This window comes from Schistocerca serialis, chromosome 7 (assembly GCF_023864345.2).
Source record: "Schistocerca serialis cubense isolate TAMUIC-IGC-003099 chromosome 7, iqSchSeri2.2, whole genome shotgun sequence".
In the NCBI taxonomy this organism is placed as follows: domain Eukaryota; kingdom Metazoa; phylum Arthropoda; class Insecta; order Orthoptera; family Acrididae; genus Schistocerca; species Schistocerca serialis.
Window position 1 is genome coordinate 603395156 of NC_064644.1, and position 20604 is coordinate 603415759.

General features: G+C 48.0%; 38 non-coding genes across 38 annotated transcripts; all 38 read right to left on the reverse strand.

The window, feature by feature from the left end:
- Positions 1-262: 262 nt before the first annotated feature.
- Positions 263-335, reverse strand: Trnak-cuu (transfer RNA lysine (anticodon CUU)). The gene has a single exon. It is a non-coding gene; the product is annotated as a tRNA-Lys (tRNA).
- A 439-nt stretch (positions 336-774) lies between these two features.
- On the reverse strand, positions 775-847 carry Trnar-ucg (transfer RNA arginine (anticodon UCG)). The gene has a single exon. It is a non-coding gene; the product is annotated as a tRNA-Arg (tRNA).
- Positions 848-1392: 545 nt separating this feature from the next.
- Positions 1393-1464, reverse strand: Trnat-agu (transfer RNA threonine (anticodon AGU)). The gene has a single exon. It is a non-coding gene; the product is annotated as a tRNA-Thr (tRNA).
- Positions 1465-1786: 322 nt separating this feature from the next.
- Positions 1787-1859, reverse strand: Trnak-cuu (transfer RNA lysine (anticodon CUU)). The gene has a single exon. It is a non-coding gene; the product is annotated as a tRNA-Lys (tRNA).
- A 439-nt stretch (positions 1860-2298) lies between these two features.
- Trnar-ucg (transfer RNA arginine (anticodon UCG)) lies at positions 2299-2371 on the reverse strand. The gene has a single exon. It is a non-coding gene; the product is annotated as a tRNA-Arg (tRNA).
- A 548-nt stretch (positions 2372-2919) lies between these two features.
- On the reverse strand, positions 2920-2991 carry Trnat-agu (transfer RNA threonine (anticodon AGU)). Its single transcript has one exon. It is a non-coding gene; the product is annotated as a tRNA-Thr (tRNA).
- A 322-nt stretch (positions 2992-3313) lies between these two features.
- Trnak-cuu (transfer RNA lysine (anticodon CUU)) lies at positions 3314-3386 on the reverse strand. The gene has a single exon. It is a non-coding gene; the product is annotated as a tRNA-Lys (tRNA).
- A 439-nt stretch (positions 3387-3825) lies between these two features.
- Trnar-ucg (transfer RNA arginine (anticodon UCG)) lies at positions 3826-3898 on the reverse strand. The gene has a single exon. It is a non-coding gene; the product is annotated as a tRNA-Arg (tRNA).
- A 542-nt stretch (positions 3899-4440) lies between these two features.
- Trnat-agu (transfer RNA threonine (anticodon AGU)) lies at positions 4441-4512 on the reverse strand. The gene has a single exon. It is a non-coding gene; the product is annotated as a tRNA-Thr (tRNA).
- A 322-nt stretch (positions 4513-4834) lies between these two features.
- Trnak-cuu (transfer RNA lysine (anticodon CUU)) lies at positions 4835-4907 on the reverse strand. Its single transcript has one exon. It is a non-coding gene; the product is annotated as a tRNA-Lys (tRNA).
- A 439-nt stretch (positions 4908-5346) lies between these two features.
- Positions 5347-5419, reverse strand: Trnar-ucg (transfer RNA arginine (anticodon UCG)). The gene has a single exon. It is a non-coding gene; the product is annotated as a tRNA-Arg (tRNA).
- Positions 5420-5964: 545 nt separating this feature from the next.
- Trnat-agu (transfer RNA threonine (anticodon AGU)) lies at positions 5965-6036 on the reverse strand. Its single transcript has one exon. It is a non-coding gene; the product is annotated as a tRNA-Thr (tRNA).
- A 322-nt stretch (positions 6037-6358) lies between these two features.
- Positions 6359-6431, reverse strand: Trnak-cuu (transfer RNA lysine (anticodon CUU)). Its single transcript has one exon. It is a non-coding gene; the product is annotated as a tRNA-Lys (tRNA).
- A 439-nt stretch (positions 6432-6870) lies between these two features.
- On the reverse strand, positions 6871-6943 carry Trnar-ucg (transfer RNA arginine (anticodon UCG)). Its single transcript has one exon. It is a non-coding gene; the product is annotated as a tRNA-Arg (tRNA).
- A 545-nt stretch (positions 6944-7488) lies between these two features.
- On the reverse strand, positions 7489-7560 carry Trnat-agu (transfer RNA threonine (anticodon AGU)). Its single transcript has one exon. It is a non-coding gene; the product is annotated as a tRNA-Thr (tRNA).
- Positions 7561-7882: 322 nt separating this feature from the next.
- Trnak-cuu (transfer RNA lysine (anticodon CUU)) lies at positions 7883-7955 on the reverse strand. Its single transcript has one exon. It is a non-coding gene; the product is annotated as a tRNA-Lys (tRNA).
- A 439-nt stretch (positions 7956-8394) lies between these two features.
- On the reverse strand, positions 8395-8467 carry Trnar-ucg (transfer RNA arginine (anticodon UCG)). The gene has a single exon. It is a non-coding gene; the product is annotated as a tRNA-Arg (tRNA).
- Positions 8468-9012: 545 nt separating this feature from the next.
- Trnat-agu (transfer RNA threonine (anticodon AGU)) lies at positions 9013-9084 on the reverse strand. The gene has a single exon. It is a non-coding gene; the product is annotated as a tRNA-Thr (tRNA).
- Positions 9085-10830: 1746 nt separating this feature from the next.
- Positions 10831-10903, reverse strand: Trnak-cuu (transfer RNA lysine (anticodon CUU)). Its single transcript has one exon. It is a non-coding gene; the product is annotated as a tRNA-Lys (tRNA).
- Positions 10904-11342: 439 nt separating this feature from the next.
- On the reverse strand, positions 11343-11415 carry Trnar-ucg (transfer RNA arginine (anticodon UCG)). Its single transcript has one exon. It is a non-coding gene; the product is annotated as a tRNA-Arg (tRNA).
- A 403-nt stretch (positions 11416-11818) lies between these two features.
- Trnat-agu (transfer RNA threonine (anticodon AGU)) lies at positions 11819-11890 on the reverse strand. The gene has a single exon. It is a non-coding gene; the product is annotated as a tRNA-Thr (tRNA).
- Positions 11891-12212: 322 nt separating this feature from the next.
- Trnak-cuu (transfer RNA lysine (anticodon CUU)) lies at positions 12213-12285 on the reverse strand. Its single transcript has one exon. It is a non-coding gene; the product is annotated as a tRNA-Lys (tRNA).
- Positions 12286-12724: 439 nt separating this feature from the next.
- Positions 12725-12797, reverse strand: Trnar-ucg (transfer RNA arginine (anticodon UCG)). Its single transcript has one exon. It is a non-coding gene; the product is annotated as a tRNA-Arg (tRNA).
- Positions 12798-13342: 545 nt separating this feature from the next.
- On the reverse strand, positions 13343-13414 carry Trnat-agu (transfer RNA threonine (anticodon AGU)). Its single transcript has one exon. It is a non-coding gene; the product is annotated as a tRNA-Thr (tRNA).
- A 322-nt stretch (positions 13415-13736) lies between these two features.
- On the reverse strand, positions 13737-13809 carry Trnak-cuu (transfer RNA lysine (anticodon CUU)). The gene has a single exon. It is a non-coding gene; the product is annotated as a tRNA-Lys (tRNA).
- A 439-nt stretch (positions 13810-14248) lies between these two features.
- Positions 14249-14321, reverse strand: Trnar-ucg (transfer RNA arginine (anticodon UCG)). The gene has a single exon. It is a non-coding gene; the product is annotated as a tRNA-Arg (tRNA).
- A 551-nt stretch (positions 14322-14872) lies between these two features.
- On the reverse strand, positions 14873-14944 carry Trnat-agu (transfer RNA threonine (anticodon AGU)). Its single transcript has one exon. It is a non-coding gene; the product is annotated as a tRNA-Thr (tRNA).
- A 322-nt stretch (positions 14945-15266) lies between these two features.
- Trnak-cuu (transfer RNA lysine (anticodon CUU)) lies at positions 15267-15339 on the reverse strand. Its single transcript has one exon. It is a non-coding gene; the product is annotated as a tRNA-Lys (tRNA).
- Positions 15340-15778: 439 nt separating this feature from the next.
- Trnar-ucg (transfer RNA arginine (anticodon UCG)) lies at positions 15779-15851 on the reverse strand. Its single transcript has one exon. It is a non-coding gene; the product is annotated as a tRNA-Arg (tRNA).
- Positions 15852-16402: 551 nt separating this feature from the next.
- Positions 16403-16474, reverse strand: Trnat-agu (transfer RNA threonine (anticodon AGU)). Its single transcript has one exon. It is a non-coding gene; the product is annotated as a tRNA-Thr (tRNA).
- Positions 16475-16796: 322 nt separating this feature from the next.
- On the reverse strand, positions 16797-16869 carry Trnak-cuu (transfer RNA lysine (anticodon CUU)). Its single transcript has one exon. It is a non-coding gene; the product is annotated as a tRNA-Lys (tRNA).
- A 439-nt stretch (positions 16870-17308) lies between these two features.
- Positions 17309-17381, reverse strand: Trnar-ucg (transfer RNA arginine (anticodon UCG)). The gene has a single exon. It is a non-coding gene; the product is annotated as a tRNA-Arg (tRNA).
- A 551-nt stretch (positions 17382-17932) lies between these two features.
- On the reverse strand, positions 17933-18004 carry Trnat-agu (transfer RNA threonine (anticodon AGU)). The gene has a single exon. It is a non-coding gene; the product is annotated as a tRNA-Thr (tRNA).
- Positions 18005-18326: 322 nt separating this feature from the next.
- On the reverse strand, positions 18327-18399 carry Trnak-cuu (transfer RNA lysine (anticodon CUU)). Its single transcript has one exon. It is a non-coding gene; the product is annotated as a tRNA-Lys (tRNA).
- A 439-nt stretch (positions 18400-18838) lies between these two features.
- Positions 18839-18911, reverse strand: Trnar-ucg (transfer RNA arginine (anticodon UCG)). Its single transcript has one exon. It is a non-coding gene; the product is annotated as a tRNA-Arg (tRNA).
- Positions 18912-19450: 539 nt separating this feature from the next.
- Positions 19451-19522, reverse strand: Trnat-agu (transfer RNA threonine (anticodon AGU)). Its single transcript has one exon. It is a non-coding gene; the product is annotated as a tRNA-Thr (tRNA).
- A 322-nt stretch (positions 19523-19844) lies between these two features.
- On the reverse strand, positions 19845-19917 carry Trnak-cuu (transfer RNA lysine (anticodon CUU)). The gene has a single exon. It is a non-coding gene; the product is annotated as a tRNA-Lys (tRNA).
- Positions 19918-20356: 439 nt separating this feature from the next.
- Positions 20357-20429, reverse strand: Trnar-ucg (transfer RNA arginine (anticodon UCG)). The gene has a single exon. It is a non-coding gene; the product is annotated as a tRNA-Arg (tRNA).
- Positions 20430-20604: the final 175 nt, after the last annotated feature.

Here is a 20604-nt window from a genome sequence, read left to right on the forward strand (position 1 = left end):
GCTGGAAACGCACCGCATTAGCGACCATTATTTGTATTTAGTTAGCACAGCTGCTGCTTTCCTACACATCTCACACGATATCGATGTACACCTAAAATTCCAAATACAACACATTTATTTCATTTCAGAGTTACTTTCAGCTTCAAAAACCATTCCTCTGATATTCATACGAAGCTAGGCATCGTCGTAACCCGTTACGTTCATTACGCAAAGCTCACGAGAGGGGCGCAGGTTGCATCCGCGTAGACACAAAATTTCGCGCCGCCCAGCGTGGGGCTCGAACCCACGACCCTGAGATTAAGAGTCTCATGCTCTACCGACTGAGCTAGCCGGGCTCCACACAACGCATTACGAGCCATACAATACTTATGGGACCTGCGACCATCTATGGAAGGTCCTTTTCACTACAGCTTATTTCCTGCTGCCACAAATGAGCTACAATCCTATTCAATGAAAAATTGTGTCCGAAAGGAATCAAATCTACTTGAAATGATACGTGGCTATCAGCACCGTTATTCAACACACATGCTCGACTGTGCGCAGACGCCTGTGGCGTAGCTCTTGGGTCCTGAATCAGACGCAGTAGTTCCAACAAAAACTCTCCTGATCGAAACAGTGCCGAAAATTTCGCTACAGAACCCCCTTGTCTTGCTTGTGCTTCAGGTAGACGCCGGTTTGCAGCCAGGAAGCGGACAGCAGCAACTTTCAACTAGTTTTGTAGTACTCAAACAACACAGCAAAACAGCATGCATCTTTTGCAGAACTGGAAAAAGTCGACCGTGACAGGATTCGAACCTGCAATCTTCGGATCCGAAGTCCGACGCCTTATCCATTAGGCCACACGGTCACTGGCGCATTCTGCTTCCCCACACACACCTCATTTTCGCCATTTGTACGCTTGCCGGAATGAATTTCCCATCTTTGACGCAATTCTCCATCTCCAATTTCAGTACTATAAATGCGATGCTACTTCTTGCTGTGTCCCATCGCAAGTTACATTCAAGCCCTTATGACGCTGATCAAACAAGAGGTTGCAAATCAGCTTCAATCGCTTACTGCCATCTCAGTCGGTTGCAGAAGGTACCTCACCCTATGTCATACAAAGGCGAGTTGCCGCTATTACCAAGGCGGCGGCGGCGGCGCCGACGACGACGACAACCGCGAGGGTCTCTACCAGGGGTAGAAAATACTTCACAAGAACTAAGTATTTCACGTCGGCATTCTCCAGAGACTGCCAAAAGCAGCAGTTTCTGGTGCCTACTTTAATAGCACCATTCGCACTTTTCATTTGCGAGAGCATTTCTTAAATACCGCACCCATTCATAATTTTTTTTATTCTTGACCGCTTTTTTCGAAAGGGCTACGGTAGAAGGGGCTGTTACAAAATTCGTTTGCCTCCTGTGAGGATCGAACTCACGACCTCTGGTTTACTAGACCAGCGCTCTGCCACTGAGCTAAGGAGACGCCGCCTGGTGCATTTTTCGGGTACTTTATTCTTATGGAGTAGTGAATCGGAGCCCTTCAGCTGGAAACGCACCGCATTAGCGACCATTATTTGTATTTAGTTAGCACAGCTGCTGCTTTCCTACACATCTCACACGATATCGATGTACACCTAAAATTCCAAATACAACACATTTATTTCATTTCAGAGTTACTTTCAGCTTCAAAAACCATTCCTCTGATATTCATACGAAGCTAGGCATCGTCGTAACCCGTTACGTTCATTACGCAAAGCTCACGAGAGGGGCGCAGGTTGCATCCGCGTAGACACAAAATTTCGCGCCGCCCAGCGTGGGGCTCGAACCCACGACCCTGAGATTAAGAGTCTCATGCTCTACCGACTGAGCTAGCCGGGCTCCACACAACGCATTACGAGCCATACAATACTTATGGGACCTGCGACCATCTATGAAAGGTCCTTTTCACTACAGCTTATTTCCTGCTGCCACAAATGAGCTACAATCCTATTCAATGAAAAATTGTGTCCGAAAGGAATCAAATCTACTTGAAATGATACGTGGCTATCAGCACCGTTATTCAACACACATGCTCGACTGTGCGCAGACGCCTGTGGCGTAGCTCTTGGGTCCTGAATCAGACGCAGTAGTTCCAACAAAAACTCTCCTGATCGAAACAGTGCCGAAAATTTCGCTACAGAACCCCCTTGTCTTGCTTGTGCTTCAGGTAGACGCCGGTTTGCAGCCAGGAAGCGGACAGCAGCAACTTTCAACTAGTTTTGTAGTACTCAAACAACACAGCAAAACAGCATGCATCTTTTGCAGAACTGGAAAAAGTCGACCGTGACAGGATTCGAACCTGCAATCTTCGGATCCGAAGTCCGACGCCTTATCCATTAGGCCACACGGTCACTGGCGCATTCTGCTTCCCCACACACACCTCATTTTCGCCATTTGTACGCTTGCCGGAATGAATTTCCCATCTTTGACGCAATTCTCCATCTCCAATTTCAGTACTATAAATGCGATGCTACTTCTTGCTGTGTCCCATCGCAAGTTACATTCAAGCCCTTATGACGCTGATCAAACAAGAGGTTGCAAATCAGCTTCAATCGCTTACTGCCATCTCAGTCGGTTGCAGAAGGTACCTCACCCTATGTCATACAAAGGCGAGTTGCCGCTATTACCAAGGCGGCGGCGGCGCCGACGACGACGACGACGACAACCGCGAGGGTCTCTACCAGGGGTAGAAAATACTTCACAAGAACTAAGTATTTCACGTCGGCATTCTCCAGAGACTGCCAAAAGCAGCAGTTTCTGGTGCCTACTTTAATAGCACCATTCGCACTTTTCATTTGCGAGAGCATTTCTTAAATACCGCACCCATTCATAATTTTTTTTATTCTTGACCGCTTTTTTCGAAAGGGCTACGGTAGAAGGGGCTGTTACAAAATTCGTTTGCCTCCTGTGAGGATCGAACTCACGACCTCTGGTTTACTAGACCAGCGCTCTGCCACTGAGCTAAGGAGACGCCGCCTGGTGCATTTTTCGGGTACTTTATTCTTATGGAGTAGTGAATCGGAGCCCTTCAGCTGGAAACGCACCGCATTAGCGACCATTATTTGTATTTAGTTAGCACAGCTGCTGCTTTCCTACACATCTCACACGATATCGATGTACACCTAAAATTCCAAATACAACACATTTATTTCATTTCAGAGTTACTTTCAGCTTCAAAAACCATTCCTCTGATATTCATACGAAGCTAGGCATCGTCGTAACCCGTTACGTTCATTACGCAAAGCTCACGAGAGGGGCGCAGGTTGCATCCGCGTAGACACAAAATTTCGCGCCGCCCAGCGTGGGGCTCGAACCCACGACCCTGAGATTAAGAGTCTCATGCTCTACCGACTGAGCTAGCCGGGCTCCACACAACGCATTACGAGCCATACAATACTTATGGGACCTGCGACCATCTATGAAAGGTCCTTTTCACTACAGCTTATTTCCTGCTGCCACAAATGAGCTACAATCCTATTCAATGAAAAATTGTGTCCGAAAGGAATCAAATCTACTTGAAATGATACGTGGCTATCAGCACCGTTATTCAACACACATGCTCGACTGTGCGCAGACGCCTGTGGCGTAGCTCTTGGGTCCTGAATCAGACGCAGTAGTTCCAACAAAAACTCTCCTGATCGAAACAGTGCCGAAAATTTCGCTACAGAACCCCCTTGTCTTGCTTGTGCTTCAGGTAGACGCCGGTTTGCAGCCAGGAAGCGGACAGCAGCAACTTTCAACTAGTTTTGTAGTACTCAAACAACACAGCAAAACAGCATGCATCTTTTGCAGAACTGGAAAAAGTCGACCGTGACAGGATTCGAACCTGCAATCTTCGGATTCGAAGTCCGACGCCTTATCCATTAGGCCACACGGTCACTGGCGCAATCTGCTTCCCCACACACACCTCATTTTCGCCATTTGTACGATTGCCGGAATGAATTTCCCATCTTTGACGCAATTCTCCATCTCCAATTTCAGTACTTTAAATGCGATGCTACTTCTTGCTGTGTCCCATCGCAAGTTACATTCAAGCCATTATGACGCTGATCAAACAAGAGGTTGCAAATCAGCTTCAATCGCTTACTGCCATCTCAGTCGGTTGCAGAAGGTACCTCACCCTATGTCATACAAAGGCGAGTTGCCGCTATTACCAAGGCGGCGGCGGCGCCGACGACGACGACAACCGCGTGGGTCTCTACCAGGGGTAGAAAATACTTCACAAGAACTAAGTATTTCACGTCGGCATTCTCCAGAGACTGCCAAAAGCAGCAGTTTCTGGTGCCTACTTTAATAGCACCATTCGCACTTTTCATTTGCGAGAGCATTTCTTAAATACCGCACCCATTCATAATTTTTTTTATTCTTGACCGCTTTTTTCGAAAGGGCTACGGTAGAAGGGGCTGTTACAAAATTCGTTTGCCTCCTGTGAGGATCGAACTCACGACCTCTGGTTTACTAGACCAGCGCTCTACCACTGAGCTAAGGAGGCGCCGCCTGGTGCATTTTTCGGGTACTTTATTCTTATGGAGTAGTGAATCGGAGCCCTTCAGCTGGAAACGCACCGCATTAGCGACCATTATTTGTATTTAGTTAGCACAGCTGCTGCTTTCCTACACATCTCACACGATATCGATGTACACCTAAAATTCCAAATACAACACATTTATTTTATTTCAGAGTTACTTTCAGCTTCAAAAACCATTCCTCTGAGATTCATACGAAGCTAGGCATCGTCGTAACCCGTTACGTTCATTACGCAAAGCTCACGAGAGGGGCGCAGGTTGCATCCGCGTAGACACAAAATTTCGCGCCGCCCAGCGTGGGGCTCGAACCCACGACCCTGAGATTAAGAGTCTCATGCTCTACCGACTGAGCTAGCCGGGCTCCACACAACGCATTACGAGCCATACAATACTTATGGGACCTGCGACCATCTATGGAAGGTCCTTTTCACTACAGCTTATTTCCTGCTGCCACAATTGAGCTACAATCCTATTCAATGAAAAATTGTGTCCGAAAGGAATCAAATCTACTTGAAATGATACGTGGCTATCAGCACCGTTATTCAACACACATGCTCGACTGTGCGCAGACGCCTGTGGCGTAGCTCTTGGGTCCTGAATCAGACGCAGTAGTTCCAACAAAAACTCTCCTGATCGAAACAGTGCCGAAAATTTCGCTACAGAACCCCCTTGTCTTGCTTGTGCTTCAGGTAGACGCCGGTTTGCAGCCAGGAAGCGGACAGCAGCAACTTTCAACTAGTTTTGTAGTACTCAAACAACACAGCAAAACAGCATGCATCTTTTGCAGAACTGGAAAAAGTCGACCGTGACAGGATTCGAACCTGCAATCTTCGGATCCGAAGTCCGACGCCTTATCCATTAGGCCACACGGTCACTGGCGCATTCTGCTTCCCCACACACACCTCATTTTCGCCATTTGTACGCTTGCCGGAATGAATTTCCCATCTTTGACGCAATTCTCCATCTCCAATTTCAGTACTATAAATGCGATGCTACTTCTTGCTGTGTCCCATCGCAAGTTACATTCAAGCCCTTATGACGCTGATCAAACAAGAGGTTGCAAATCAGCTTCAATCGCTTACTGCCATCTCAGTCGGTTGCAGAAGGTACCTCACCCTATGTCATACAAAGGCGAGTTGCCGCTATTACCAAGGCGGCGGCGGCGCCGACGACGACGACGACAACCCCGAGGGTCTCTACCAGGGGTAGAAAATACTTCACAAGAACTAAGTATTTCACGTCGGCATTCTCCAGAGACTGCCAAAAGCAGCAGTTTCTGGTGCCTACTTTAATAGCACCATTCGCACTTTTCATTTGCGAGAGCATTTCTTAAATACCGCACCCATTCATAATTTTTTTTATTCTTGACCGCTTTTTTCGAAAGGGCTACGGTAGAAGGGGCTGTTACAAAATTCGTTTGCCTCCTGTGAGGATCGAACTCACGACCTCTGGTTTACTAGACCAGCGCTCTGCCACTGAGCTAAGGAGACGCCGCCTGGTGCATTTTTCGGGTACTTTATTCTTATGGAGTAGTGAATCGGAGCCCTTCAGCTGGAAACGCACCGCATTAGCGACCATTATTTGTATTTAGTTAGCACAGCTGCTGCTTTCCTACACATCTCACACGATATCGATGTACACCTAAAATTCCAAATACAACACATTTATTTTATTTCAGAGTTACTTTCAGCTTCAAAAACCATTCCTCTGATATTCATACGAAGCTAGGCATCGTCGTAACCCGTTACGTTCATTACGCAAAGCTCACGAGAGGGGCGCAGGTTGCATCCGCGTAGACACAAAATTTCGCGCCGCCCAGCGTGGGGCTCGAACCCACGACCCTGAGATTAAGAGTCTCATGCTCTACCGACTTAGCTAGCTGGGCTCCACACAACGCATTACGAGCCATACAATACTTATGGGACCTGCGACCATCTATGGAAGGTCCTTTTCACTACAGCTTATTTCCTGCTGCCACAAATGAGCTACAATCCTATTCAATGAAAAATTGTGTCCGAAAGGAATCAAATCTACTTGAAATGATACGTGGCTATCAGCACCGTTATTCAACACACATGCTCGACTGTGCGCAGACGCCTGTGGCGTAGCTCTTGGGTCCTGAATCAGACGCAGTAGTTCCAACAAAAACTCTCCTGATCGAAACAGTGCCGAAAATTTCGCTACAGAACCCCCTTGTCTTGCTTGTGCTTCAGGTAGACGCCGGTTTGCAGCCAGGAAGCGGACAGCAGCAACTTTCAACTAGTTTTGTAGTACTCAAACAACACAGCAAAACAGCATGCATCTTTTGCAGAACTGGAAAAAGTCGACCGTGACAGGATTCGAACCTGCAATTTTCGGATCCGAAGTCCGACGCCTTATCCATTAGGCCACACGGTCACTGGCGCATTCTGCTTCCCCACACACACCTCATTTTCGCCATTTGTACGCTTGCCGGAATGAATTTCCCATCTTTGACGCAATTCTCCATCTCCAATTTCAGTACTATAAATGCGATGCTACTTCTTGCTGTGTCCCATCGTAAGTTACATTCAAGCCCTTATGACGCTGATCAAACAAGAGGTTGCAAATCAGCTTCAATCGCTTACTGCCATCTCAGTCGGTTGCAGAAGGTACCTCACCCTATGTCATACAAAGGCGAGTTGCCGCTATTACCAAGGCGGCGGCGGCGCCGACGACGACGACGACAACCGCGAGGGTCTCTACCAGGGGTAGAAAATACTTCACAAGAACTAAGTATTTCACGTCGGCATTCTCCAGAGACTGCCAAAAGCAGCAGTTTCTGGTGCCTACTTTAATAGCACCATTCGCACTTTTCATTTGCGAGAGCATTTCTTAAATACCGCACCCATTCATAATTTTTTTTATTCTTGACCGCTTTTTTCGAAAGGGCTACGGTAGAAGGGGCTGTTACAAAATTCGTTTGCCTCCTGTGAGGATCGAACTCACGACCTCTGGTTTACTAGACCAGCGCTCTGCCACTGAGCTAAGGAGACGCCGCCTGGTGCATTTTTCGGGTACTTTATTCTTATGGAGTAGTGAATCGGAGCCCTTCAGCTGGAAACGCACCGCATTAGCGACCATTATTTGTATTTAGTTAGCACAGCTGCTGCTTTCCTACACATGTCACACGATATCGATGTACACCTAAAATTCCAAATACAACACATTTATTTCATTTCAGAGTTACTTTCAGCTTCAAAAACCATTCCTCTGATATTCATACGAAGCTAGGCATCGTCGTAACCCGTTACGTTCATTACGCAAAGCTCACGAGAGGGGCGCAGGTTGCATCCGCGTAGACACAAAATTTCGCGCCGCCCAGCGTGGGGCTCGAACCCACGACCCTGAGATTAAGAGTCTCATGCTCTACCGACTGAGCTAGCCGGGCTCCACACAACGCATTACGAGCCATACAATACTTATGGGACCTGCGACCATCTATGAAAGGTCCTTTTCACTACAGCTTATTTCCTGCTGCCACAAATGAGCTACAATCCTATTCAATGAAAAATTGTGTCCGAAAGGAATCAAATCTACTTGAAATGATACGTGGCTATCAGCACCGTTATTCAACACACATGCTCGACTGTGCGCAGACGCCTGTGGCGTAGCTCTTGGGTCCTGAATCAGACGCAGTAGTTCCAACAAAAACTCTCCTGATCGAAACAGTGCCGAAAATTTCGCTACAGAACCCCCTTGTCTTGCTTGTGCTTCAGGTAGACGCCGGTTTGCAGCCAGGAAGCGGACAGCAGCAACTTTCAACTAGTTTTGTAGTACTCAAACAACACAGCAAAACAGCATGCATCTTTTGCAGAACTGGAAAAAGTCGACCGTGACAGGATTCGAACCTGCAATCTTCGGATTCGAAGTCCGACGCCTTATCCATTAGGCCACACGGTCACTGGCGCAATCTGCTTCCCCACACACACCTCATTTTCGCCATTTGTACGATTGCCGGAATGAATTTCCCATCTTTGACGCAATTCTCCATCTCCAATTTCAGTACTTTAAATGCGATGCTACTTCTTGCTGTGTCCCATCGCAAGTTACATTCAAGCCATTATGACGCTGATCAAACAAGAGGTTGCAAATCAGCTTCAATCGCTTACTGCCATCTCAGTCGGTTGCAGAAGGTACCTCACCCTATGTCATACAAAGGCGAGTTGCCGCTATTACCAAGGCGGCGGCGGCGCCGACGACGACGACGACAACCGCGAGGGTCTCTACCAGGGGTAGAAAATACTTCACAAGAACTAAGTATTTCACGTCGGCATTCTCCAGAGACTGCCAAAAGCAGCAGTTTCTGGTGCCTACTTTAATAGCACCATTCGCACTTTTCATTTGCGAGAGCATTTCTTAAATACCGCACCCATTCATAATTTTTTTTATTCTTGACCGCTTTTTTCGAAAGGGCTACGGTAGAAGGGGCTGTTACAAAATTCGTTTGCCTCCTGTGAGGATCGAACTCACGACCTCTGGTTTACTAGACCAGCGCTCTGCCACTGAGCTAAGGAGGCGCCGCCTGGTGCATTTTTCGGGTACTTTATTCTTATGGAGTAGTGAATCGGAGCCCTTCAGCTGGAAACGCACCGCATTAGCGACCATTATTTGTATTTACACTCCTGGAAATTGAAATAAGAACACCGTGAATTCATTGTCCCAGGAAGGGGAAATTTTATTGACACATTCCTGGGGTCAGATACATCACATGATCACACTGACAGAACCACAGGCACATAGACACAGGCAACAGAGCATGCACAATGTCGGCACTAGTACAGTGTATATCCACCTTTCGCAGCAATGCAGGCTGCTATTCTCCCATGGAGACGATCGTAGAGATGCTGGATGTAGTCCTGTGGAACGGCTTGCCATGCCATTTCCACCTGGCGCCTCAGTTGGACCAGCGTTTGTGCTGGACGTGCAGACCGCGTGAGACGACGCTTCATCCAGTTCCAAACATGCTCAATGGGGGACAGATCCGGAGATCTTGCTGGCCAGGGTAGTTGACTTACACCTTCTAGAGCACGTTGGGTGGCACGGGATACATGCGGACGTGCATTGTCCTGTTGGAACAGCAAGTTCCCTTGCCGGTCTAGGAATGGTAGAACGATGGGTTCGATGACGGTTTGGATGTACCGTGCACTATTCAGTGTCCCCTCGACGATCACCAGTGGTGTACGGCCAGTGTAGGAGATCGCTCCCCACACCACGATGCCGGGTGTTGGCCCTGTGTGCCTCGGTCGTATGCAGTCTTGATTGTGGCGCTCACCTGCACGGCGCCAAACACGCATACGACCATCATTGGCACCAAGGCAGAAGCGACTCTCATCGCTGAAGACGACACGTCTCCATTCGTCCCTCCATTCACGCCTGTCGCGACACCACTGGAGGCGGGCTGCACGATGTTGGGGCGTGAGCGGAAGACGGCCTAACGGTGTGCGGGACCGTAGCCCAGCTTCATGGAGACGGTTGCGAATGGTCCTCGCCGATACCCCAGCAGCAACAGTGTCCCTAATTTGCTGGGAAGTGGCGGTGCGGTCCCCTACGGCACTGCGTAGGATCCTACGGTCTTGGCGTGCATCCGTGCGTCGCTGCGGTCCGGTCCCAGGTCGACGGGCACGTGCACCTTCCGCCGACCACTGGCGACAACATCGATGTACTGTGGAGACCTCACGCCCCACGTGTTGAGCAATTCGGCGGTACGTCCACCCGGCCTCCCGCATGCCCACTATACGCCCTCGCTCAAAGTCCGTCAACTGCACATACGGTTCACGTCCACGCTGTCGCGGCATGCTACCAGTGTTAAAGACTGCGATGGAGCTCCGTATGCCACGGCAAACTGGCTGACACTGATGGCGGCGGTGCACAAATGCTGCGCAGCTAGCGCCATTCGACGGCCAACACCGCGGTTCCTGGTGTGTCCGCTGTGCCGTGCGTGTGATCATTGCTTGTACAGCTCTCTCGCAGTGTCCGGAGCAAGTATGGTGGGTCTGACACACCGGTGTCAATGTGTTCTTTTTTCCAATTCCAGGAGTGTAGTTAGCACAGCTGCTGCTTTCCTACACATCTCACACGATATCGATGTACACCTAAAATTCCAAATACAACACATTTATTTCATTTCAGAGTTACTTTCAGCTTCAAAAACCATTCCTCTGAGATTCATACGAAGCTAGGCATCGTCGTAACCCGTTACGTTCATTACGCAAAGCTCACGAGAGGGGCGCAGGTTGCATCCGCGTAGACACAAAATTTCGCGCCGCCCAGCGTGGGGCTCGAACCCACGACCCTGAGATTAAGAGTCTCATGCTCTACCGACTGAGCTAGCCGGGCTCCACACAACGCATTACGAGCCATACATTACTTATGGGACCTGCGACCATCTATGAAAGGTCCTTTTCACTACAGCTTATTTCCTGCTGCCACAAATGAGCTACAATCCTATTCAATGAAAAATTGTGTCCGAAAGGAATCAAATCTACTTGAAATGATACGTGGCTATCAGCACCGTTATTCAACACACATGCTCGACTGTGCGCAGACGCCTGTGGCGTAGCTCTTGGGTCCTGAATCAGACGCAGTAGTTCCAACAAAAACTCTCCTGATCGAAACAGTGCCGAAAATTTCGCTACAGAACCCCCTTGTCTTGCTTGTGCTTCAGGTAGACGCCGGTTTGCAGCCAGGAAGCGGACAGCAGCAACTTTCAACTAGTTTTGTAGTACTCAAACAACACAGCAAAACAGCATGCATCTTTTGCAGAACTGGAAAAAGTCGACCGTGACAGGATTCGAACCTGCAATCTTCGGATCCGAAGTCCGACGCCTTATCCATTAGGCCACACGGTCACTGGCGCAATCTGCTTCCCCACACACACCTCATTTTCGCCATTTGTACGCTTGCCGGAATGAATTTCCCATCTTTGACGCAATTCTCCATCTCCAATTTCAGTACTAAAAATGCGACGCTACTTCTTGCTGTGTCCCATCGCAAGTTACATGACGACGACGACGACAACCGCGAGGGTCTCTACCAGGGGTAGAAAATACTTCACAAGAACTAAGTATTTCACGTCGGCATTCTCCAGAGACTGCCAAAAGCAGCAGTTTCTGGTGCCTACTTTAATAGCACCATTCGCACTTTTCATTTGCGAGAGCATTTCTTAAATACCGCACCCATTCATAATTTTTTTTATTCTTGACCGCTTTTTTCGAAAGGGCTACGGTAGAAGGGGCTGTTACAAAATTCGTTTGCCTCCTGTGAGGATCGAACTCACGACCTCTGGTTTACTAGACCAGCGCTCTGCCACTGAGCTAAGGAGGCGCCGCCTGGTGCATTTTTCGGGTACTTTATTCTTATGGAGTAGTGAATCGGAGCCCTTCAGCTGGAAACGCACCGCATTAGCGACCATTATTTGTATTTAGTTAGCACAGCTGCTGCTTTCCTACACATCTCACACGATATCGATGTACACCTAAAATTCCAAATACAACACATTTATTTCATTTCAGAGTTACTTTCAGCTTCAAAAACCATTCCTCTGATATTCATACGAAGCTAGGCATCGTCGTAACCCGTTACGTTCATTACGCAAAGCTCACGAGAGGGGCGCAGGTTGCATCCGCGTAGACACAAAATTTCGCGCCGCCCAGCGTGGGGCTCGAACCCACGACCCTGAGATTAAGAGTCTCATGCTCTACCGACTGAGCTAGCCGGGCTCCACACAACGCATTACGAGCCATACAATACTTATGGGACCTGCGACCATCTATGAAAGGTCCTTTTCACTACAGCTTATTTCCTGCTGCCACAAATGAGCTACAATCCTATTCAATGAAAAATTGTGTCCGAAAGGAATCAAATCTACTTGAAATGATACGTGGCTATCAGCACCGTTATTCAACACACATGCTCGACTGTGCGCAGACGCCTGTGGCGTAGCTCTTGGGTCCTGAATCAGACGCAGTAGTTCCAACAAAAACTCTCCTGATCGAAACAGTGCCGAAAATTTCGCTACAGAACACCCTTGTCTTGCTTGTGCTTCAGGTAGACGCCGGTTTGCAGCCAGGAAGCGGACAGCAGCAACTTTCAACTAGTTTTGTAGTACTCAAACAACACAGCAAAACAGCATGCATCTTTTGCAGAACTGGAAAAAGTCGACCGTGACAGGATTCGAACCAGCAATCTTCGGATCCGAAGTCCGACGCCTTATCCATTAGGCCACACGGTCACTGGCGCAATCTGCTTCCCCACACACACCTCATTTTCGCCATTTGTACGCTTGCCGGAATGAATTTCCCATCTTTGACGCAATTCTCCATCTCCAATTTCAGTACTATAAATGCGATGCTACTTCTTGCTGTGTCCCATCGCAAGTTACATTCAAGCCCTTATGACGCTGATCAAACAAGAGGTTGCAAATCAGCTTCAATCGCTTACTGCCATCTCAGTCGGTTGCAGAAGGTACCTCACCCTATGTCATACAAAGGCGAGTTGCCGCTATTACCAAGGCGGCGGCGGCGCCGACGACGACGACGACAACCGCGAGGGTCTCTACCAGGGGTAGAAAATACTTCACAAGAACTAAGTATTTCACGTCGGCATTCTCCAGAGACTGCCAAAAGCAGCAGTTTCTGGTGCCTACTTTAATAGCACCATTCGCACTTTTCATTTGCGAGAGCATTTCTTAAATACCGCACCCATTCATAATTTTTTTTATTCTTGACCGCTTTTTTCGAAAGGGCTACGGTAGAAGGGGCTGTTACAAAATTCGTTTGCCTCCTGTGAGGATCGAACTCACGACCTCTGGTTTACTAGACCAGCGCTCTGCCACTGAGCTAAGGAGGCGCCGCCTGGTGCATTTTTCGGGTACTTTATTCTTATGGAGTAGTGAATCGGAGCCCTTCAGCTGGAAACGCACCGCATTAGCGACCATTATTTGTATTTAGTTAGCACAGCTGCTGCTTTCCTACACATGTCACACGATATCGATGTACACCTAAAATTCCAAATACAACACATTTATTTCATTTCAGAGTTACTTTCAGCTTCAAAAACCATTCCTCTGATATTCATACGAAGCTAGGCATCGTCGTAACCCGTTACGTTCATTACGCAAAGCTCACGAGAGGGGCGCAGGTTGCATCCGCGTAGACACAAAATTTCGCGCCGCCCAGCGTGGGGCTCGAACCCACGACCCTGAGATTAAGAGTCTCATGCTCTACCGACTGAGCTAGCCGGGCTCCACACAACGCATTACGAGCCATACAATACTTATGGGACCTGCGACCATCTATGAAAGGTCCTTTTCACTACAGCTTATTTCCTGCTGCCACAAATGAGCTACAATCCTATTCAATGAAAAATTGTGTCCGAAAGGAATCAAATCTACTTGAAATGATACGTGGCTATCAGCACCGTTATTCAACACACATGCTCGACTGTGCGCAGACGCCTGTGGCGTAGCTCTTGGGTCCTGAATCAGACGCAGTAGTTCCAACAAAAACTCTCCTGATCGAAACAGTGCCGAAAATTTCGCTACAGAACACCCTTGTCTTGCTTGTGCTTCAGGTAGACGCCGGTTTGCAGCCAGGAAGCGGACAGCAGCAACTTTCAACTAGTTTTGTAGTACTCAAACAACACAGCAAAACAGCATGCATCTTTTGCAGAACTGGAAAAAGTCGACCGTGACAGGATTCGAACCAGCAATCTTCGGATCCGAAGTCCGACGCCTTATCCATTAGGCCACACGGTCACTGGCGCAATCTGCTTCCCCACACACACCTCATTTTCGCCATTTGTACGCTTGCCGGAATGAATTTCCCATCTTTGACGCAATTCTCCATCTCCAATTTCAGTACTATAAATGCGATGCTACTTCTTGCTGTGTCCCATCGCAAGTTACATTGAAGCCCTTATGACGCTGATCAAACAAGAGGTTGCAAATCAGCTTCAATCGCTTACTGCCATCTCAGTCGGTTGCAGAAGGTACCTCACCCTATGTCATACAAAGGCGAGTTGCCGCTATTACCAAGGCGGCGGCGGCGCCGACGACGACGACGACGACGACAACCGCGAGGGTCTCTACCAGGGGTAGAAAATACTTCACAAGAACTAAGTATTTCACGTCGGCATTCTCCAGAGACTGCCAAAAGCAGCAGTTTCTGGTGCCTACTTTAATAGCACCATTCGCACTTTTCATTTGCGAGAGCATTTCTTAAATACCGCACCCATTCATAATTTTTTTTATTCTTGACCGCTTTTTTCGAAAGGGCTACGGTAGAAGGGGCTGTTACAAAATTCGTTTGCCTCCTGTGAGGATCGAACTCACGACCTCTGGTTTACTAGACCAGCGCTCTGCCACTGAGCTAAGGAGGCGCCGCCTGGTGCATTTTTCGGGTACTTTATTCTTATGGAGTAGTGAATCGGAGCCCTTCAGCTGGAAACGCACCGCATTAGCGACCATTATTTGTATTTAGTTAGCACAGCTGCTGCTTTCCTACACATGTCACACGATATCGATGTACACCTAAAATTCCAAATACAACACATTTATTTCATTTCAGAGTTACTTTCAGCTTCAAAAACCATTCCTCTGATATTCATACGAAGCTAGGCATCGTCGTAACCCGTTACGTTCATTACGCAAAGCTCACGAGAGGGGCGCAGGTTGCATCCGCGTATACACAAAATTTCGCGCCGCCCAGCGTGGGGCTCGAACCCACGACCCTGAGATTAAGAGTCTCATGCTCTACCGACTGAGCTAGCCGGGCTCCACACAACGCATTACGAGCCATACAATACTTATGGGACCTGCGACCATCTATGAAAGGTCCTTTTCACTACAGCTTATTTCCTGCTGCCACAAATGAGCTACAATCCTATTCAATGAAAAATTGTGTCCGAAAGGAATCAAATCTACTTGAAATGATACGTGGCTATCAGCACCGTTATTCAACACACATGCTCGACTGTGCGCAGACGCCTGTGGCGTAGCTCTTGGGTCCTGAATCAGACGCAGTAGTTCCAACAAAAACTCTCCTGATCGAAACAGTGCCGAAAATTTCGCTACAGAACCCCCTTGTCTTGCTTGTGCTTCAGGTAGACGCCGGTTTGCAGCCAGGAAGCGGACAGCAGCAACTTTCAACTAGTTTTGTAGTACTCAAACAACACAGCAAAACAGCATGCATCTTTTGCAGAACTGGAAAAAGTCGACCGTGACAGGATTCGAACCAGCAATCTTCGGATCCGAAGTCCGACGCCTTATCCATTAGGCCACACGGTCACTGGCGCAATCTGCTTCCCCACACACACCTCATTTTCGCCATTTGTACGATTGCCGGAATGAATTTCCCATCTTTGACGCAATTCTCCATCTCCAATTTCAGTACTATAAATGCGATGCTACTTCTTGCTGTGTCCCATCGCAAGTTACATTCAAGCCCTTATGACGCTGATCAAACAAGAGGTTGCAAATCAGCTTCAATCGCTTACTGCCATCTCAGTCGGTTGCAGAAGGTACCTCACCCTATGTCATACAAAGGCGAGTTGCCGCTATTACCAAGGCGGCGGCGGCGCCGACGACGACGACGACGACGACAACCGCGAGGGTCTCTACCAGGGGTAGAAAATACTTCACAAGAACTAAGTATTTCACGTCGGCATTCTCCAGAGACTGCCAAAAGCAGCAGTTTCTGGTGCCTACTTTAATAGCACCATTCGCACTTTTCATTTGCGAGAGCATTTCTTAAATACCGCACCCATTCATAATTTTTTTTATTCTTGACCGCTTTTTTCGAAAGGGCTACGGTAGAAGGGGCTGTTACAAAATTCGTTTGCCTCCTGTGAGGATCGAACTCACGACCTCTGGTTTACTAGACCAGCGCTCTGCCACTGAGCTAAGGAGGCGCCGCCTGGTGCATTTTTCGGGTACTTTATTCTTATGGAGTAGTGAATCGGAGCCCTTCAGCTGGAAACGCACCGCATTAGCGACCATTATTTGTATTTAGTTAGCACAGCTGCTGCTTTCCTACACATGTCACACGATATCGATGTACACCTAAAATTCCAAATACAACACATTTATTTCATTTCAGAGTTACTTTCAGCTTCAAAAACCATTCCTCTGATATTCATACGAAGCTAGGCATCGTCGTAACCCGTTACGTTCATTACGCAAAGCTCACGAGAGGGGCGCAGGTTGCATCCGCGTATACACAAAATTTCGCGCCGCCCAGCGTGGGGCTCGAACCCACGACCCTGAGATTAAGAGTCTCATGCTCTACCGACTGAGCTAGCCGGGCTCCACACAACGCATTACGAGCCATACAATACTTATGGGACCTGCGACCATCTATGAAAGGTCCTTTTCACTACAGCTTATTTCCTGCTGCCACAAATGAGCTACAATCCTATTCAATGAAAAATTGTGTCCGAAAGGAATCAAATCTACTTGAAATGATACGTGGCTATCAGCACCGTTATTCAACACACATGCTCGACTGTGCGCAGACGCCTGTGGCGTAGCTCTTGGGTCCTGAATCAGACGCAGTAGTTCCAACAAAAACTCTCCTGATCGAAACAGTGCCGAAAATTTCGCTACAGAACCCCCTTGTCTTGCTTGTGCTTCAGGTAGACGCCGGTTTGCAGCCAGGAAGCGGACAGCAGCAACTTTCAACTAGTTTTGTAGTACTCAAACAACACAGCAAAACAGCATGCATCTTTTGCAGAACTGGAAAAAGTCGACCGTGACAGGATTCGAACCAGCAATCTTCGGATCCGAAGTCCGACGCCTTATCCATTAGGCCACACGGTCACTGGCGCAATCTGCTTCCCCACACACACCTCATTTTCGCCATTTGTACGCTTGCCAGAATGAATTTCCCATCTTTGACGCAATTCTCCATCTCCAATTTCAGTACTATAAATGCGATGCTACTTCTTGCTGTGTCCCATCGCAAGTTACATTCAAGCCCTTATGACGCTGATCAAACAAGAGGTTGCAAATCAGCTTCAATCGCTTACTGCCATCTCAGTCGGTTGCAGAAGGTACCTCACCCTATGTCATACAAAGGCGAGTTGCCGCTATTACCAAGGCGGCGGCGGCGCCGACGACGACGACGACGACGACAACCGCGAGGGTCTCTACCAGGGGTAGAAAATACTTCACAAGAACTAAGTATTTCACGTCGGCATTCTCCAGAGACTGCCAAAAGCAGCAGTTTCTGGTGCCTACTTTAATAGCACCATTCGCACTTTTCATTTGCGAGAGCATTTCTTAAATACCGCACCCATTCATAATTTTTTTTATTCTTGACCGCTTTTTTCGAAAGGGCTACGGTAGAAGGGGCTGTTACAAAATTCGTTTGCCTCCTGTGAGGATCGAACTCACGACCTCTGGTTTACTAGACCAGCGCTCTGCCACTGAGCTAAGGAGGCGCCGCCTGGTGCATTTTTCGGGTACTTTATTCTTATGGAGTAGTGAATCGGAGCCCTTCAGCTGGAAACGCACCGCATTAGCGACCATTATTTGTATTTAGTTAGCACAGCTGCTGCTTTCCTACACATGTCACACGATATCGATGTACACCTAAAATTCCAAATACAACACATTTATTTCATTTCAGAGTTACTTTCAGCTTCAAAAACCATTCCTCTGATATTCATACGAAGCTAGGCATCGTCGTAACCCGTTACGTTCATTACGCAAAGCTCACGAGAGGGGCGCAGGTTGCATCCGCGTAGACACAAAATTTCGCGCCGCCCAGCGTGGGGCTCGAACCCACGACCCTGAGATTAAGAGTCTCATGCTCTACCGACTGAGCTAGCCGGGCTCCACACAACGCATTACGAGCCATACAATACTTATGGGACCTGCGACCATCTATGAAAGGTCCTTTTCACTACAGCTTATTTCCTGCTGCCACAAATGAGCTACAATCCTATTCAATGAAAAATTGTGTCCGAAAGGAATCAAATCTACTTGAAATGATACGTGGCTATCAGCACCGTTATTCAACACACATGCTCGACTGTGCGCAGACGCCTGTGGCGTAGCTCTTGGGTCCTGAATCAGACGCAGTAGTTCCAACAAAAACTCTCCTGATCGAAACAGTGCCGAAAATTTCGCTACAGAACCCCCTTGTCTTGCTTGTGCTTCAGGTAGACGCCGGTTTGCAGCCAGGAAGCGGACAGCAGCAACTTTCAACTAGTTTTGTAGTACTCAAACAACACAGCAAAACAGCATGCATCTTTTGCAGAACTGGAAAAAGTCGACCGTGACAGGATTCGAACCAGCAATCTTCGGATCCGAAGTCCGACGCCTTATCCATTAGGCCACACGGTCACTGGCGCAATCTGCTTCCCCACACACACCTCATTTTCGCCATTTGTACGCTTGCCGGAATGAATTTCCCATCTTTGACGCAATTCTCCATCTCCAATTTCAGTACTATAAATGCGATGCTACTTCTTGCTGTGTCCCATCGCAAGTTACATTCAAGCCCTTATGACGCTGATCAAACAAGAGGTTGCAAATCAGCTTCAATCGCTTACTGCCATCTCAGTCGGTTGCAGAAGGTACCTCACCCTATGTCATACAAAGGCGAGTTGCCGCTATTACCAAGGCGGCGGCGGCGCCGACGACGACAACCGCGAGGGTCTCTACCAGGGGTAGAAAATACTTCACAAGAACTAAGTATTTCACGTCGGCATTCTCCAGAGACTGCCAAAAGCAGCAGTTTCTGGTGCCTACTTTAATAGCACCATTCGCACTTTTCATTTGCGAGAGCATTTCTTAAATACCGCACCCATTCATAATTTTTTTTATTCTTGACCGCTTTTTTCGAAAGGGCTACGGTAGAAGGGGCTGTTACAAAATTCGTTTGCCTCCTGTGAGGATCGAACTCACGACCTCTGGTTTACTAGACCAGCGCTCTGCCACTGAGCTAAGGAGGCGCCGCCTGGTGCATTTTTCGGGTACTTTATTCTTATGGAGTAGTGAATCGGAGCCCTTCAGCTGGAAACGCACCGCATTAGCGACCATTATTTGTATTTAGTTAGCACAGCTGCTGCTTTCCTACACATGTCACACGATATCGATGTACACCTAAAATTCCAAATACAACACATTTATTTCATTTCAGAGTTACTTTCAGCTTCAAAAACCATTCCTCTGATATTCATACGAAGCTAGGCATCGTCGTAACCCGTTACGTTCATTACGCAAAGCTCACGAGAGGGGCGCAGGTTGCATCCGCGTAGACACAAAATTTCGCGCCGCCCAGCGTGGGGCTCGAACCCACGACCCTGAGATTAAGAGTCTCATGCTCTACCGACTGAGCTAGCCGGGCTCCACACAACGCATTACGAGCCATACAATACTTATGGGACCTGCGACCATCTATGAAAGGTCCTTTTCACTACAGCTTATTTCCTGCTGCCACAAATGAGCTACAATCCTATTCAATGAAAAATTGTGTCCGAAAGGAATCAAATCTACTTGAAATGATACGTGGCTATCAGCACCGTTATTCAACACACATGCTCGACTGTGCGCAGACGCCTGTGGCGTAGCTCTTGGGTCCTGAATCAGACGCAGTAGTTCCAACAAAAACTCTCCTGATCGAAACAGTGCCGAAAATTTCGCCACAGAACCCCCTTGTCTTGCTTGTGCTTCAGGTAGACGCCGGTTTGCAGCCAGGAAGCGGACAGCAGCAACTTTCAACTAGTTTTGTAGTACTCAAACAACACAGCAAAACAGCATGCATCTTTTGCAGAACTGGAAAAAGTCGACCGTGACAGGATTCGAACCAGCAATCTTCGGATCCGAAGTCCGACGCCTTATCCATTAGGCCACACGGTCACTGGCGCAATCTGCTTCCCCACACACACCTCATTTTCGCCATTTGTACGCTTGCCGGAATGAATTTCCCATCTTTGACGCAATTCTCCATCTCCAATTTCAGTACTATAAATGCGATGCTACTTCTTGCTGTGTCCCATCGCAAGTTACATTCAAGCCCTTATGACGCTGATCA